This window comes from Panthera tigris, chromosome D2, assembly GCF_018350195.1.
Source record: "Panthera tigris isolate Pti1 chromosome D2, P.tigris_Pti1_mat1.1, whole genome shotgun sequence".
Taxonomy (NCBI): Eukaryota; Metazoa; Chordata; class Mammalia; order Carnivora; family Felidae; genus Panthera; species Panthera tigris.
The window spans coordinates 12,218,245-12,237,157 of NC_056670.1; the positions used below are offsets into that span (position 1 = coordinate 12,218,245).

General features: G+C 40.8%; 1 protein-coding gene across 2 annotated transcripts in view; it reads right to left on the bottom strand.

The window, feature by feature from the left end:
- Window positions 1-17,112, bottom strand: part of EDARADD (EDAR associated death domain) — a 116,247-nt gene extending 99,135 nt beyond the window's left edge. For both annotated transcript variants that reach the window (XM_042960483.1, XM_042960484.1), the window contains exon 1: window positions 17,023-17,112. The gene's annotated coding sequence lies outside the window, so the exon portion shown is untranslated. The remainder of the gene's footprint in view (window positions 1-17,022) is intronic.
- Between the last annotated feature and the right edge of the window lie 1,801 nt (window positions 17,113-18,913).

The following is an 18,913-nucleotide window of genomic DNA, read 5'->3' on the forward strand; positions in this document are numbered from 1 at the left end:
TAATGAGGAGAAAAATTAGGTAATTAAAACTAACCCAGACCTGACACAAATGTTAGAATTAATGGAGAATAGTAGGGGTGCCTGGGTGGCTCAGTCGATTGAGCGTCTGACTTCAGCTCAGGTCATGATCTCACGGTTTGTGAGTTTGGGCATCAGGCTCTGTGCTGACAGCTTGGAGCCTGCAGGCTGCTTTGAATTCTGTGTCTCCCTCTCTCTCTGCCCCTCTCCTGCTCATACTCTGTCTCTCTCTCTCTGTCTCTCAAAAATAAATACATATTTTTAAAAAATTAAAAAAAGAATTTTCAAAAAAAACCCAGAATTAACGGAGAACATTAAAACTTTTATTATACCTGTATTCCATAGGTTCAACAAGCTATGTAGAGACACGGAAACTATTAAAAAATCCAAAGTAAAACTTTCAGAGATTAAAACCATAATACTTGAGGTTAAAAAAAAAAAAAAGAAGACTAGATGGGATTAGCAGCAGCTAAGACATTGCAAAAGAAAAGATTAGTGGCTTTAAGACACCGCAATTGAAAGCACTGAAAATGAACCTCAGGGATGGGGCACCTGGGTGGCTCTGTCTGACTTTGGCTCAGGTCATGATCTTGCGGTCCATGGGTTTGAACCCCGCGTCAGGCTCTGTGCTAACAGCTCAGAGCCTAGAGCCTGCTTTGGATTCTGCTTCCCTCTCTCTGCCCCTCCCCTGCTCACGCGGTCTCTCTCTCTCTCTCTCAAATAAACATAAAAGAAAAAAAAAAAAGAAAAAATGAACCTCGGGGAGAAAAAGTAATTTTATAAAAATGAAAATAACTGTGGGACAACTTCAAGTCACCTAATATACATGTAAAATACATGTAAATGAAATCCCTGAAATGGAAAGATGGTGGGGGACCAAAAATTGTTTGCAGAAAGAATGGCTGAAAGGTTTCCAAATTAGATGAAAACCTTAAACGCACAGATCCAAAAATGCTCAGTGAACACCCAGCACCAGAAACATGAAAACAACTTCACCAAGCCCCACACACTCCCATTTGCTCAAAGCCATAGACAAAGACTAAGTCTTAAAGTGGCCACAGGAAAAAAAGATACATGACAGAGCGACCAAACTAAGAATAACAACAGATTTCTTATCAGAAACCATGCAAGCCAGGAGACAGTGGATCAGTATGTTTAAAGGACAGAATTGTACACCCAGTAGAAATGTATTTCAAAAATGAAGGTGAAGCTTTTTTTTTTTCAGACATGTAGAAGTTGAAAGAGTTCATCTCTGGCAGACCTGTACTAAAGGGGTCAGTGTATTTGAAAGCTAATAGATTTAAAGCAAAATAGTGACAATGTATGCAGAGTTTATAATGTATGTGAAGGTAAAATTGACTCAAAAGCAGGAAGGAGAGAAATGGAAGCACACACTTTTAAGGCTCTAATGCAGGAATTATTAAAATATCATTTAAAGCTATACTGTGATATGTTAAAGATGTATACAATCACCGAAATAACACGAATGAGACTTATGGCTAGCTAATAAGCCAATAAAGGAGATAAGATGAAGTCAGAAATAATACAGCGTGGCAGTTTCTTAAAAAATTACATGTAGGAGCACCTGGGTGGCTCAGTCAGTTGCGTGTCTGACTCTTTCGATTTCAGTTCAGCTCACGATCCCAGGGTGGTGGGATCGAGCCCCGCATCAGAATCCATGCTGACGGTGGAGCCTGCTTAAGATTTTCTTTCTCTCTCTCTCTCTCTTCCTCTGCCCCTCTCCCTGCTCATGTGCTCTCTCTCTCTAAAAAAAAAAAAAAGTCGGGGCGGGGGCACCTGGGTGTTTCAGCTGGTTAAGTGACCGACTCTTGATTTCGGCTCAGGTCATGATCTTATGGTTTATGAGTTCAAGCCCCACTGCCTTTGTGACAGTGCAGAGCCTGATTGAGATTCTCTCTCTCTCCCTCTTTTTCTCTGACCTCCTGTGTACTCTTTCTCTCTCTTTCAAAATAAATACAAATTAAATGTATACCTACTATATGGTCCAGCCATTCCACCCTTATTCATTCACTCCAGAGCAATTAAAACATATTTAAAAGATTTGTGCATGAATATAAAACCTAAAACTATAAGACATCTAGAAGAAAACAGAGGAGAAATTTTTGTGGCTTTGGGCTAAGCAAAGATTTCTTAGGTACAACACCAAAAACACATACCTATTAAAAAATGTAAATATTGGACTTCATCAAATTTTAAAACTTTTCCTTTTCTAAAGAAACTTAGAATAATGGAAAGGGCAGCCACTGCTGGGAGAGAGTATTTGTAAAACATGTGTTCGACGAAGGACTTTTTGCCAAAACGTGAAAAGAACCCTCAACATAAGGAAACAAACAACCCAATGGAAAATGTATAAAACATTCAAAGAATCATTTGACCACAGAAGTTGGCAAATAAACACAAGGATAGATACTCACATCACTAGTACTTTAGGGAATTCTAATTAAAACCATAATGAGATACTACTTGACACGTGTTAGGATGGCTAAACTAAGAGACTGACCATACCAGATGTTGGCAAGGATATGGAGGAGCTGGGATTCCCATGCCCTGGTGGTTGCAGTGTTAAGGAGTACAACCTGTTTGGAAAACCACTTGGCGGTTTCTTAAAAATGTAAATGTATACCTACAACATGATCTTGCTATTCTACATCTTTACCCACGTTTTTTTAAAATCTCATGTCCAAAGACTGGTGCACAGTTCAGTGCAACTTTATTTGTAATAACTCCAAATTGGAAACAGCCCAGATGTCCATCAATGGGCGAATGGGTAAAAATATTGAGGTATACCTTTAGCATGGAAGCCTACTCGGTAATAAAAGGAATGAACTGGGAAATCTGGGTGGCTCAGTTGGTTAAGCATCCTGCTCTTGGTTTCAGCCCAGGTCATGATCTCACCGGTTGAGATCAAGCCCCATGTGGGGGCTCTGTGCACTGTCAGTGCAGAGCCTGCTTGGGATTCTCTCTCTCTCCTTCTCTCTCTGCCCCTCCCCCCCACTCTTTCTGTCTCTCTTTCAAAATAAATAAACTTAAAAAAAAAAAAGGAACGAACTATTATCACTAACAACATGGATGAATCTCAAAATAGTTATGCTGAGTGAGAGAGGCCAGAAAAAAGGAGGAGTACTTAATGTATGACTCCATGTATATAAACCTATTGAAACGCAAACTCATCTCTAGTGATAGAAAGCTGATCTTTGGGTGCCTGTGATTGAGGATGGGGAGGGAAGAATGATCACAAAGAGAAATGAGTAAACTTGAGAGGTGGATAGGTTCACCACATAGAGCTTGGGGTAAAGACTTCATAAATGTATACATATGTCAAAAGTTATCCAACTGAACAGTTTAGATATGTGTAGTTGGCTGTATGATAATTATACCTCAATAAAGCTGTTTCATTTTGTTGTTTTTTTTTTAAGGATGGATACTTGCCAAACTCATAACAGTGTCTAATAAGGGCTATCTCTGGGCAACAGGGAAAGGACCAGGGCTGGAAGAGATTAATGCTTACAGAGGCTTCAGCTTTTTTGGTAGTGTTCTAACTTTATATGTAAATATTTATTTATGTATATATTATTTAAAAATTTTTATATAGAAAATTTGGAAATAATTTTATAAAGGTGTCTGCTTAACAAAATCAGTCTTGACTTGCCTCACCCCCCCATAAACATTGTCTCCCGGACTGATCTGTTTGCAAAGATTCAGTCACTTGAAAAACTATCCGTCATTCTCCTCCTTTTCCAGACTTTGAATTGTTCGACATTGCAGACTGTGAAATGAATATGAAAGTAACCATTGATTTTTTAAATCTATTTTACAGACTAAGTGGTGGTTAGCATATTTGAAATCATTTGAGACATTTCCTATCTGAGATTACACCATTAGCATTTCATTCCTTTGTGTCACAATATTTTGATCTCTTTTAAGATGCAGGGACGCCCGGGTAGCTCAGTCGGTTAAGCATCCGACTTCCGCTGAAGTCATGATCTCACGGTCCGTGGGTTCGAATCCTGTCAGGCTCCATGCTGACAGCTCAGAGCCTGGAGCCTGCTTCAGATTGTGTCTCCCACTCTCTCTGCCCCTCCCCCACTCACGCTCTGTCTCCCTCACTCTCAAAAATGAATAAATGTTAAAAAAAAAAAGTTTTAATGCAAATAGTTTCATGCCATGAACAATTATTTTTATCCAATCAGGTTTTCTCTGGGGAACATGGGAGCACTAGGAAGAGAGGAAATAATGAAGAGGAGCAAGGGAGTGCACCAGGAGATAGCCAGAGGGCACCAAAGGCAAGCACAAGTACACAGGACGTGTGCGTGAACAATCTCAAACCAACATCTGGAACATTGCGGTTTCTGTGGAAGACGCTTGTACTTTTCTTATCAGTTAAGTTACAGTTGGTGCAACTGGCATGGAGGTCAGTTTAATTCAGTTGAGACAGAAGGGGAGGTCTAAGCTGCACATTGAGGAATATCATTTCTTATAGGTTAACAGAATTCCGTCGATCTTTCTTTCGTGATCATTAAGCACTTGCATTTTAGGGGCGCCTGGGTGGCTCAGTCGGGTAAGCGTCCAACTTTGGCTCAGGTCGTGATCTCACGGTTGGTGAGGTCAAGCCCCACGTTGGACTCTCTGCTCTCAGTACACAGCCCACTTCAGATCCTCTGCACGCCCCCCAAAATAAAAACATTAAAAAAAAAACTTGCATTTTGGAAATGCCCATCACCAGTATTTTGATAAAAGCTCTCTCAGCTTTAGGACTCCTTATTCCTTTTGTTGAGAGGAGGGATTGTCACTTTATCTGTTTTGACGGGCAACTTCTTATGATACTCCGACATTTTCCATTGCAGTCAGGGTGAAGACTTGAAGGTATGGAAAGAGGTCTAATCCTCATCCCTTTCCTCCCCCACCTCCTCCCCCAGCCAAACGATCCAACCAATTATGAATACTAAAGTCATGGTTTTTTTTAAAGCTTTTTTCTTCTTTTAATAAAATGTATTTATTTCGACAGAGAGTGAGGGGGGAAGGGGCAAAGAGAGAAGGAGAGAGAGAATCCCCAGCAGGCTCTGCACTGTCAGCACAGAGCCTGATGTGGAGCTTGAACCCATGAACTGGGAGACCATAAGCCAAGCTGAAACCAAGAGCTGGATGCTTAACCAACTGAGCCACTCAGGTGCCCTAGTCATGTTCTCAACAGAGTATGGGATTGAGAATTATGGATGTGAATTTGGGTATAAGAAGAAAATAATCTAGAGAAGAAGAATTTTAAGTGCACAAAAATAGTCACTTTAGCTGAAGTATAACTAAGAAATAAAGGAAAAGTAGTAGTACCTAAATGTGCAATGATAGTAGAGTGGTTGATTTAGGATACACGAATGATGGATCACAAAGGTATACTGATACAACAATAAAATCATTATTTTGCTTTCAAATACTGAAAACTTTATAATGGCCAGCATGTAGCCTGAAAGTCATCACTCCTCCCTGACAACAAGTAAAAAGCTCAACCAACTGCAAAGTCAACAGCCCTCCTTGGATCCATCAGAGAAGTGGGGTCACAGTGGGGTCCACTGCTTTCGTATCCGGGGGAATCAAGTACAGAGGATTACAATCCACCAGAACAGAAACCAACAGCAGAGACCTTCAGCGGAACTAGTACCAAGACAGGAAAACGAGAACTGTAATCGATGAATTACTGAAGGCTCAGCGTGGACTTCTGAGAAATAAAAACTCCAGGGGCAACCACACACGTTTACGAAGTTTACCTCCAGGAGTCTGACCAGGTTCTCACCGTGAATATCAGCACCAAGAGGAGAAAAGGAATCATTTTGAAATACTCATAGAAATCTATTCTGAACAAGCCCTCCAGAGCCTAAACTATGGGGGTTTTATCACAGCCTAGCCAACTCGGAGGAAGGAAATGTCCAATTTCAGCTGGCTCTAACCCTCCACGTGGGGAAAGGAGATACCCAACTCCAACCCTCTCTAGCAATTTTGTTTCTAGGGGGGAGAGCGGACTGAGAAGCATTTGTGAAGTTGGCAGTCCAGAGGCACAGAGTTACTGCAAGACCGACAGCAAATAACAGGACTGCAGAGTGCTTCCTCTCCCCCACACTCACCACCACATTACTGAAGGGCATGTACTGAAGGCCTATGGACTGCAGTCCCGTTTACCTAGTCCTTCATGTCTGGCTATCAAGAAAAAAATGACATAGCATACTAACAAGGCAAACAACACAGTCTGAAGAAAGAGAACAAGTAGGAGAACCAGCCTCACCTCAGATAGGGCAAGGATTTGGGAATGATCAACCAGAAAACTGAAAACTATGATGAATATGTTGTGGGCTCTAATGGATCAAGTAGACGGCACGCAAGAACACGTTGACAATTTAATCAAGGAGATGTAAATTCTCTGAAAAAAACTTTTTAAATGCTAGAAATTTAAAAAAACCAAAACAAAACACGAAACACCAAACCACTAACAGAAATGAAGAATGCTTTTGATTGGCTCATTAGCAGATGGAATTTGGCTGAGGAGAAAAACTCAGAGTTTCAAGATAAGTCAGTAGAAAATTCCAAAATGGAAAAGGGAAAGAAGACAGAAAAAGAAAGAAAGAAAGAAAGAAAGAAACCCTAAAACAAAATATTCAGGAACCAAAAAATAGCTGAAAAAGTTTTAACACACATGTAATGGAATATCAGAAGGAGAAGAAAGAGAAAAAGGAACAAAAGAAATATATGAAGTGATCATAACTGAGAAAATTCCTACATTAATGTCAGATACCACCCCACAGATCCAGGAATCTCAGAGAACACCAAGCAGGATAAATGCCAAAAACAAATACCAAAACAAACAAACAAAAAGTATACCTAAGCATATTATATTCAAACTTCAGAAAAGCAATGACAAAGAAAAAATAAGTCAGAGAATAAAAATACCTTATCTGTAGAGGAATAAAATTAAGAATTGCATCCAACTTTTGCTCAGAAACTATGCAAGCAAGAAGATAGTGGAGGACGCCTGGCTGGCTCAACCAGTAGAGCATGTGACTCTTGATCTCAGGGTCATGAATTCGAGCCTCATGTTGGGCATGGAGCCTACTTAAAAAAAACAAAAAAACAGCGAAATAAAGAAGACAGTGGAGTGCAATATGTAACCTAGAATTCTGCACCCTGCACACTTATTCTTCAAAATTGAAAGAGAAGTAAAGATTTTCTCAAGTAAACAAAAATTAAGGAAATTTATTACCAGTAGACCTGCCTTACAAGAAATATTAAAAGAAGTTCTTTAGAGAAAAAATAATATAGATCAAAAACTCAGATCCACATAAAAAAAGGAAGAACATCAGGCAAGCAATATGTGAAGGTAAAATAAAAACTTATTTTTCTTATTTTTAATTGATCTAACTAATAACAAGTTGTTCAAAATAACAAGAGCAACAATGTATTCAATTATATATGCTTATGTACACATACGGGTTTATGTATGCTTGTTGTATAAGTGAAATGAGTGACAGCAATGATACAAGGATGTGTGGAAGGAATTAGGATTACTTTATTATTATAAGATACTTATCTGCACTATTTGAAAGTAAGTGGCTTGTATTAGTTATAATATTGCAAACTCTAGGACAGCCACTAAAAAAAGTTTTCAGAAAAAGTAATATAATTGCTATGCTAAGAAGAAAGAGAAAATGTAATCACATAAAATGTTCAATTAAAACTACAAAAGGCAGAGGAAGATAAAAACAGGAACAAAGAAGAAAGGCAACAAATGGAAAATAGTGACAAATACAGGAGATATTAGCACAAAAATATCAGGGCACCTGGGTGGCTCAGTGGGTTAAACATCCAACTTCAGCTCAGGTCATGATCTCACAGTTCGTGGGTTCAAGCCCTGTGTTGGGCTCTGTGCTGACAGCTCAGAACCTGGAGCCTGCTTCAGATTATTTGTCTCCCTCTCTCTCTGCCCCTCCCCCACCTCTCAAAAATAAACATTTAAAAATTTTTTTTAAAAGTACAACGATATCAAATAATCACTTTAAAGTTAATGGTCTAAATACACCAACTAAAAGAGACTGTCAGAGTGGATCAAAAAACAAGATTCAACTATATGTTGTCTAACATATACATAAACATATATAAAATAAAATATAAATAAAGATATAAATAAAAATATATAAATATATATAAAATAAGTTTCTAACCGGAAACTTATTTTAAACATAAAGAAAATACATAGATTAAAAGTAATGGAATGGAGAGATAATATACCATGTTAACACTAATAAAAAGAATGCAGAAGTAGCTGTATTAATTTCTGACAGAGTAGACTCCAGAGCAAAGAAATTTATCAGAGAGAATTACATAATAATAAAGGGATCAATTTTCCAGGAAGACTTAACAACTCTTAATGTGTATGTGTCTAACAATGCATGAGGCAAAAAAACAGCTAGAGTATAAGGAGAAGTAGATGAATTCATTATTACAGTTGGAGAATTCCACATCCTCTGTCAGAGATGGGCAGATCCAGTAGAAAACCAGTAAGGACATAGTTGAATTCAACAGCACCATTAATCAAGTGGCCATAATCTACATCTATCAACTATTTTATTCAAGTACAGCAGAATTCTTGATAAAGAACACGTATAAAAAACAATACTTAATGGTGAGAAACTGTAAGTTTTGCTGCTAAGATCAGCACAAGATAAGGATGTCCCTTCTCAACACTCCTTGTCAACATCATATTGGAAGTTTTAGCTAATGCAATAAGGCAAGAAAAGGAAATTAAAATATACTGATTGGGAAGGAAGAAATAAAACTGTCTGTTTGCAGATGACATGATAATTTATTTAGGAAAAAAAATTGTCAAAAAACTCCTGGAACCAATAAGCGATCATTGCAAGGTTGTAGGATACAAGGTTAAAACACAAAAGTCAATCACTTTTCTGTATACAAGCAATGAATAATTGGAATTAGAAATTACAAACACAATACCTTTTGCATTAGCACCTCCAAAAATGAAATACTTAGTTATAAATGTAACAAAATATGTATAACATCTATGGGAGGTAAATTATAAAACCCAAATGAAAATAATCAGAGAATAACTAGGTAAGTGGAGAGATATTCCATGTTCATGGATAGGAAGACTCAATATTGTCAAGATGTCAGCTATTCTCAATTTGATCTATAGATGCAACAGAATCCCAATAAAAGTTCCAGAAAGTTATTTTGTGGATACCACCATATTGATTCTATATTTTAGATGGAGAGGTCAAAGACTCAGTATAGCCAACACAATATTGAAGGAGAACAGCAAAGTCAGATTGACAAAAATCAACTTCAAGACTTACTATAAAACTACAGTAATCAAGACAGTAGGATTGGCAAAAGAAGAGACAAGCACATCAATTAAACAGAATAAAGAGCCCATCAATAGACCCACATGAATATAGTCATATAGTCAACTGATCTTTGACAAAGGAGCAAAAATATTCTTTTCAACAAATGGTGCTGGAACAACTGGACATGCATATACCAAAAAGAAAAGAAAAAAAAAAAAAAAGAAAAAGAGAAAATAGAAAAAAAGAAAAAAAAAGAATCTAGACAGAGATCTTACACCCTTCAAAATTAACTCAAAATGGATTATATACCTAAATGTAAATGCACAATTCTAAGACAGGTGGCAACACTGGAGAAAACCAAAAGGACCTGGGGTATGGCAATGGCTTTTTAGATACAACACCAAAGGCATGATCCATGAAAGAAATAATTGATAAGCTGGACTTCACTAAAACTAAGAACTTCTGCTCTGCAAAAGACACTGTCAAGAGAAAGAACACAAGCCACTTACTGGGAGAAGAATAATTGCAAAAGACATATCTTATAGAGGACTATTATTCAAAATATACAAAGAGCTATTAAAACTCAACCATAAGAAAATGAACAACCTGATTTAAAAGCTGGCAAAGGACTTGAACAGATACCTCATTGAAAAAGATAGAGATGGAAATAAGCATATGAAAAGATGCTCTGATGCTCCATATTGTGTGTCATGAGGGAACTGTAAATTACAATTACACCCATAACAATAATACATCTATTAGAATGACAAAAATCCAAAACACTGACAACATAAAATGCTGTTGATGATGTGGAACAAGAGAAACTCCCATCTGTTGCTGGCGAGAACACAAAATGGTACAGCCACTTTGGAAGACAGTTAGGCAGTTTCTTATAAAACTGAACATACTCTTACCATATGATCCAGCAGTTGTGTTCCTTGGTACTTATTCAAGAGTTGAAAACTATATGCATGCAAAAATCTGTACACAGATGTTTATAATTGCTTTACTCATAATTGCTGTAAGTTGGAAGCAACCAAGATGTCCTTTGGTGAGAAAATGGATAAATGAACTGTGGTCCATCTAGACAGTGGGATATTATTCAGCAATAAAAATAAATGGCTACCAAGCAATGAAGAGACATGGAAGAAACTTAAAATTCATATTAATAAGTCAAAGAAGTCAATCTGAAGAAGATGCTGTATGACTCCAACCATATGACCTTCTGGAAAGGGCAGAACTGTGGAGACAGTAAAAAGAGCAGTGGTTTGTAGTGGTTAGGGAACAGAAGGATGGATAGGCAGAGCACAGAGGATTTTTAGGGCAGCGACACTATTCTGTATGATACTGTAATAGTAGATACATATCACTACACATTTGTCAAAACACATACAATTTACAATACCAAGAGTGAACTCTAATGTAAGCTGTGGACCTTGGGTGACAATGATGTATCAGTGTAGGGTCAGTGAATGTGACAGATGTATCACTGTGGTGCAGGATGTTGGTAGTGGAGAAGGCTGTGTAAATGTGGAGAATGGGAATAAATGGAAAATCCCTACCTTCTGCTCAATTACTGTGAACCCCAAACTCCAAAAATTAAAGTCTATTTTTTAAAAAAGATCTTTATTATGTAAGACCATACAAAACAAGAATGCATATCAAGAGAGAAATAATATTTAAATGAGGACAAAAAGCTTGAGTAATGTGTACTTGGGGATTTTTGGTTGTACACTTGTAAGAAGTTCACACTGTCATTAACAATTGTTTATCTGTTCAAAGCAGAAGTAACATAAACAAATAGTAATGAAAACTCAAACATATAACATTTAAAATTGCCATCTATGAGCTCTTAAGAAATGGAACAAAATTGCTGTCTATCCAGTATTTCTAGGTTTATAAGCGTTGTGGGGAATGAAGGGGAATGAAAGCTGAAATTAAATTTAAATTTATGATTTTTAAAAGATCAGATAATACAAAGAAGACCCCTCTGAGTAATGAAGAAATGAATATGGTAGCAGAAGATGGGAAAATGCTACATCCCTGTCAGCTCTCACTCTCTGACACCCTGGCACTTAGTGGAGACTCAGTAACCATTTGATGAATAGAAAATGGTACTCTTTGACATTTCTGAGATTTTCACTAAGGCCTCTTGGTATTGCCATAGTAAATGAAGCTGGTAAATTGATTTTTTTAAAAATACATATAGAATGTTTACACTGCAAACACCTGCAAACAATTGAAGTTTTAGAATATATATATTTTTAATGTGTATTTATTTTTGAGAGAGAGAGAGCGTGAGCATAAGTGGGGGAAGGGGAGAGAGACAGAGGGAGACACAGAAGCCAAAGCACATTCCAGGCTCTGAGCTTTCAGTACAGAGATGGACACGGGGCTTGAACTCACAAACTATGAGATCATGACCTGAGCCGAAGTCGGATGCTTAATGGACTGAGCCACCGAGACACCCCTGAAGTTTTAGAATATTTTATTCAGCAGAGAGGATCAAAATGACAAATTTTCAGGATGGGAGTTAATATATGGGATTTAAAAAAATGATTGACGTCCTTTTAAAAGACAGTTGACTATTTAAACAAAAAGTGTAACTCACTCAGAGAATTACCACATTATTTATTTGGGTGGTAAGGACCTGGGGGCCCATTTTGCAGAGGAGGAAATAAAATCACTAACAGGCCTCATGCCTTGTACAGTGATGAGCTAGAATCTAGGCCTCTAGACCAAGGGACCCTGTACTGGAATGTCTGTAGAACCATGTTACTCTTTCTTGTGTGCCAACAAATGTTTGGCCAGTTAAGAGTACAGTAACAATGAGTTACGTAAAGTTATAATAATTATCAGTGTCTTGAAAAAATCTTGTAAAATTCCCACAGTTAGAGAAAGTTATCTGTGAAACCTCTCTACTGAAACGTCTCCTTGCTGTTACAAATTTAACATAGCAAAAAGAAAACAAAATTCTACTAATGGAATGTTCAGTAGGGGGAGCCACTGACAATGATAGTTTTTGCTAGCAGAACAATTTTATTGCAGAAGCAGATGAAAGCAGTCAGGTAGACAGAGCCAAGGGCTGGAGGGATTTTTAAAGTTACCATGCCCCTGCCCCCCCCCCCCAAAAAACCCCAAACCTAAATCAAAATAAAAACCAATGGCCAAGATTTCAAGTTTGCTACTAAAGGTATAACATGGTTCTAAGAAGGGCGAATGACAAGATCAAAATTAGATTTTTAGAAGATGGAACTATTTGATACAGTAAGATCATGTAAATTATAAATTACTAGGAATAGAATATATAGAGGGTGCAGCAAGGAAAATGTTTTCACCTGATCTGATCAAGAAGTGGTTGAGGCCTGAATTAAAGTAATGTAGGGCACCTGGGTGGCTCAGTCAGTTGAGGGTCCAACTCTTGATTTCAGCTCAGGTCATAATCTCGTGGTTTGTGGGATCGAGCACTGCATCAGGCTCCACTCTGGGTGTGGAAATTTGGGGGAAAGACCTGGGAAATTTTGAGGGAAAAAACCCTAGAACAACAGCAGTAATAACACCGACTGTTTATTGACCCAGACCCTGTGCTAAGTCAACTGAATGAACCACCCGTGGTGGGCAAAGGGCCCACTGAAGCCAGAGCATAACCACCCTTTGTCACCAGCACCCAGCATTTCCTGAGAGCCAGGCATGGGGCTCCGACTGGAGCTGAAAATGCTCAGGGCCCTCACTGCTCCTTCCTCTTCTCAGGGGAAGACCGGCATGTCCACAGTGCAGTGTGACAAGCTCTTTAACAGAGGGAGTTAAAAGGCTGCCAAGGGATGGAGCTGGGTGGGAGCCACTAAGTTAGAAACAGATTTTCAGGGGAGGTGATGCGTGAATGCCACCCGAAAGAAGGAGTACGAATGTGCCAGGAGGCAGCACAGTGCATCTGCGAAACGACCGCAAGTTCTGGACAACGGGTCACAGCATCTGGTGGGAGGGGGGATGGGCTGGAGGGGGAGGTTGGTGACTGCCGCTAAGCCCAGAGCATGAACTTAGGGGTGAGATGGTTTGTATGCTACATTGACGAATTGAGATACTACACTGTGGGAGTGCAGAATCATAACCGTAATAGAGTATTTAATTGAATCTTAGCTCTTATCAATGGTAAGATGCGCTATGTTTTACGTACTGCTAGGAAAGGGAAACACTGTCAGTTGAACTATGACATTGTGAAGTACAAGATGCATGTGGCCTTAAGGGGTATTAAAATTGGGGGGTGGGGAGACAAATCCTGGAACCAACAAATTATAGTCATAGAATAATTTAGAAAGGGTGAACATCTGGAAAAACCAAGACACCGATTATTGTTTAGTATGTGCCCCAAACTACCTTAACTCTTAGAACAAGAGACCTGCCAGGTATCCTTCCCTTCCTGACATTCCATAGCAGTTACACGCAAGGTGCAGAGGGCAGCCAGTGCCATCAGGGGCCATGTGCCATGTACAGATTCTGCGAGCAATGGCCTTTCGGAGAGGAAAGGGTGGAGAGTGGGCTTTCTGGGGTAGAGAACTACTAACCGGAAGAGTAGGGAAATTGACAAACACAGAATCGGGGTGAATGTTCATGTATGCCACTAGGAGGCAGAGTCTGAAATTTCACTTCTCAGAGATCTTTGGGCTCCTCAGAAAATTAAATATTTTTCATTTGGGACAGAACATTCAGGGTCAATGTAATCTATTTTGGGTTCCTGGTTCACTCATCAGAAATGTTTCACAGGCTTCCCTGGCACAAGGAATGGGTTTTGATAGCTCAGGGGTAAAGTCCTGGCAGAAGCAGGCCACAATGTTTATGACAAACTATCCACGGAGAGGAGAACAGACAAAAAGCCAGATGGGTCTGACCCTGCAGATAAGGGTTGGTCTGGCAACAGGGGCAGATGGGAAGTGCGCACATCCTGCTAGAAGATCTAGAAAAGAGATAAGACCCCTCATGGAAAAACCACTGGGAGAGGAGAGCAGCAGGTGCTGAGAGGCGCTCTGCCTTTGTCTGAGGGACCCCTGCCTGAGGCTGGCACCAGGGTGTTGCAAGGGAGCTGAACAACCTTGAACTCTTGAGAATTAGGTTGGAGGGAAGAAGTTGGTGAAGGAGGAAGATCCAAAACTTGGGTAGGAACCACAACTAAAGCAGCTGGGACAGAGGTGAAACCCGGCGTCTTACAGTAACCACTTCTTTCTTTGAAACTTGACATAGCATTGAGGATCAGTCACTGGGCATTTCACCTCCAGAACAACCTTGTTGCTCCCCATCGAAGGCAGTGAATCTTCCCAGGGATGGAGGACCACGACAATGATTTTTGGCATCACTTGAGCAGCTCGAAGAGTCATCAGCTCACACCCAGCAGGAGACAGCTTTCTGCAAAACGCATTCCAGGCCTTCTCCATTGTTCCCATAGCTTCCAGCTCCTCTTTGGGGTGTTGCTTTTCCCCATGAGCCCTCAGGCCCCTTTGGACTACCCAGGGCACTCGTTGTGGTCTCCCAAGTGTAATTCAGCTTATTTCCCATAATCAAAAGTTACTAGTGATGTTTCTTGTTATCAAAACCTTCATTAATGATGGAAGGCCATACACTATGGGGTCAGTGGTTAGAAAATGTTGGCCTTCTCTAAAAATACAGTAATTTAAATTAGAACCTTTTATGCCCCAACTAATTAATTAGCAAATCTTTTTGTCTATAATGTGAATGATAATTTCAAAACTGAAGTATCATTTCCCTAAAAAGGTATATCCCTTACCTCAAAAAATTTACTTATTCTTGATAAGACATATATAGTGAGATAGAAGTGTCTAGAGCTGGATAATAGATCGTCAAATGACTGATACAGAGAGTAAGTGCTATCACGTTCAGTAGAGACAGAAATACGAGAGAAAGAGATCCTTCCGAGTTGTAAAGTTCACAAAACCAACAAGAGCCGAAACTCTCGTTGGCCTTTGAATGACTGGATGGGAGTTGGGGTGAGCAGAGGTGGGAGCAGACAAGGAGACGGTGTAGAGAGTCATACAGTGAGAAAGCAAACAATAATGAGAGAACATTTTCTTAAAGATTATTAAGGGAGAAAAGGTTAGAAAGAAGAGGAGGGGCCCAACTGAAGAGGACCCTAAATCCCAGCCAGCAACCTGTTAGTACCGTTGAAAGTGTTAAGTATGATGGGTTACATGATGACATCTTTTTAGGATGAAATTTTAGAATCACAGAAATTAGTATTACTTGGATTATGAATGCTTTACAATAGGTATTGGGATTGGAGATTAAGGACTAGACACATGTATGTTTCATCTTGTTCCTTCTGAAGAGCACATCTACTCTTCAGCATTATTTCTTTAATTGTAATATAATCTGGTTTTACATGATAAACTTTTTCTTCTTCTTGTTTTTGTAGAATATGTGCTTTAGTGATACCAAAGTAACCTGAATCTGTAGTGAAAGATTATCAATTCGAAGGACAGGATTCTAAAAAGAAAATAACATCGTGATGTGAACTGTCAATTTTTATGTTTTCTCTATTTTCTTTCTTTTTTCTTTCGTTCAAAACTATGTTTTCTCTATTTTATTTTTTTCTTTCTTTCTTTCTTTCTTTCTTTCTTTCTTTCTTTCTTTCTTTCTTTCTTTCTTATTTTGAAAGAGATAGAGGGGGCAAGTGAGCTAGGGGCAGAGAGAGAGGGAGAGAGAGAAGAGGGGCTCACCTGACTGGGGACTCAAACTCACTAACCGTGAGGTCGTGACCTGAGCCGAAGTCGGACACTTACCCGACTGAGCCACCCAGGCGCCCCTGTTTTCTCTATTTTCTACCAGAGTCAGTTTATTAAATGTGTATCCACAGTAGTGTCTGAGCAGGCCTCTTCCTATGAATTATTCACTGTAAGCTTAAAAATCATAGTCCAAACGTCCTAGTTTGGGGTTTGAATAATATTGCCACCCTGTCTGTGTAGACTTCCGTGTCAGGCACAAACTTAGATATTATCAGCCTCAATCTCAAGGATATAGTGAAGAGTTAAATGGATCATTTCGTCAGCAGGAATGAATTCTGGTGCACTCTGTTTTTCTGGAATCCTGATTTGTTGATTTCATAAAATGTTTCAGACAGTATATATATATATATATATATTTAAAAAAAAAAACAAAGGAAGAAAACACCCTTAGTTTCTGTTTCTAGCAAGGATACAGTGATATGGACTTGATTCATTGTCCAGCCTAAACAAGCCCCTAAACAGACAACATAGATGAAACAATGGGTTTCAATTAACCATTAATCCAGCAAAGAACAATGATCTCTGAGCGAGAAAACAAAGATGATGAGCCCTAGTTGTCACAGCACCACCTGGAGAAAGTTCTCAGCCCCGTCGGGGTGCAGCTGGTAAGCGCCTGGAGGTAAGAGGCCACAAAACAACACTGGGAGGAGAAGAGCCCCACTTTGGAAGGTCGGGGCCAAATCTGGGGCCCCGGGGGATGCGCCGGGGCGGGGCAGGAGAGGGGCTCAATTTCGAGCCTGTGGGGTCGCTGACGGCAGTGCGCAAGGAGGGACCCGGGGAGAGGGCTGCCGGCCGAGAGAAGGACTCCCCGCGCGCACCTCCTCTTGTTTTGGAGGCCCTCGTGGTCCTACCTCATTTGCCGCCGTGGAGCCCGAAGTCCCAGGGAGGCGGAGCGGCCTCCGCAGCTGTAGTTCCCGGGTTCTGCCCGCCCCCTGCCCCGCCTTCCGGCGGGAGGCCCCCTCGCGGTCGCGCGAGACCACAACTCCCACAAGGCCCCGCGCTCGGAGGGGGCGTGGCCGGGGCGAAGGGGCGGGGTCTGCGCGGTGGGTCGAGGCTGCGGGGCAGGTACAGTCACGGCGCTCAGCATCTCGGCCTCCCCACCGGGCGTCCAGAAGCTCGGGAGCTTTCTCATCGCTCGATTGGCACCTGGAGTCACTCAAGTCCGGGAGCGTCGTCTCGAACCGGCGCTGGATGGGCTGCGTGTGCCTAAGTGTTGGTTGGGGAGGCGCAGTGCTGGCGACTGGGTGGCATTGAAGCTGCTGCTAGTCCTGGGTTGCCTGGGGAGCCTGAGGAAGTTACAGGTGCTGGTAGGGGAATCCCGGGGGAAAATCGGAGCCCAAACCAGCATTTGAGACTAGGAGCCCGAAGCTAACAATAACTGCGAGAAAGCCCAACCGCTAAAGTCCTTTACTTTCGGCTGAAAAGAAGGGAAGATGGCAACCAAACCAATGGGACGTCTGCTGGAACTGTTAGATCTGATTTTCGTAATTCTTTACCTGCCAACCATAGCTTTTGTCTTTTTATGCTTTGTGTTGCCTTCTGGAAGAATTCCTTAGCTTGATATCCCATCTCTCTGGTTTGGTTTTGAGCAGTGCCTGTTCTGCTGTTCAGTCCATCTCTTCTTATTTCAGTAGCTGTTTGGATTCCCGAGATCTCGGTTAATTCTTTTCCTAACCGCTTGCTCTCATTTCATGATGAGAAGTTCTTGCTTATCCCTATGATTATTTTAATTATACCAATGTTAAAGTCTTGATCACTTTTCTTTTGCAAATTCTCTCTCAAAAAAAAAAAAAAAAGAGGGACATGAGTGGCTCAGTCGGTGTAGCCAATTTAGGCTTGGGTCCTGATCCCAGGGTCGTGGGATTGAGCCCCATGTGGGGCTCCACGCAGAGTGTGGAGCCTGCTTAAGATCCTCCCCCCCCTCCCTCAGTTCTGGAGGTTAGAAGTCCAAGATCAACGTGCCAGCAAGGCTGGGTTCTGGCGAGCCTTCTCTGCTTGGCTGGTAGGTAGATAGCTATCTTTTCATCACGTGCTCAGGTGGCCTCTTCTCTGTGGGCACTCACAGGCAAGGTGGGCAGAGAGAGCCACGGTGTCTCTCCCCCTTCTTGTGAGGACACCAGTGCTAGCAGTTCAGGATCCTTAGGTCCTCATTTAACCATTATCACATCCATATAGGCCCTATCTCCAAAAGCAGACATCTAGGGGATTAGGAATGCTACATATGACCTGGGGGACACAATTCAGTCTGTAATAATCAGTGCAGGAAAAAAAAACAAAACAACAACCCATGGAATGAATTCTAGAGTAATCACAGTGGGATGTTGTAAGGTAAGCGGGTGTAAAAAAGCACTTCCGAAGTCCATTTGGGTGTTGGTGCTAGAGGCCAATGGGAAAGTCCCACATCTTCCACCCTTTGGAGTTTGATGCAAGGGTAACCCCGAAGGGAAGGTCTTTGGGAATCCTCTGCCAGCCATTACTTCCAGCCAGTGGTGATTCGGAAGTGAGCATCTCTCAGAGCCTAAAGTGCCGCATTTGAATCAGGACTCTGGGGTTGGGAAAAGTGCCACTCCCAAAGCCTGAGAGGTATGGTGCTGTAAGTGACTTAAAGAGCACTGTTCTGGGAGCTAGCACTGTTCTTGGTGTCCTCTTGGGTCGCTGCGACCCAGATGTGAAACCTCAGGTAATTCCTTAACCGTCTAAATTCTACCTGATGGTGTCATGTGTCCCAAACCCCAGAGTTCG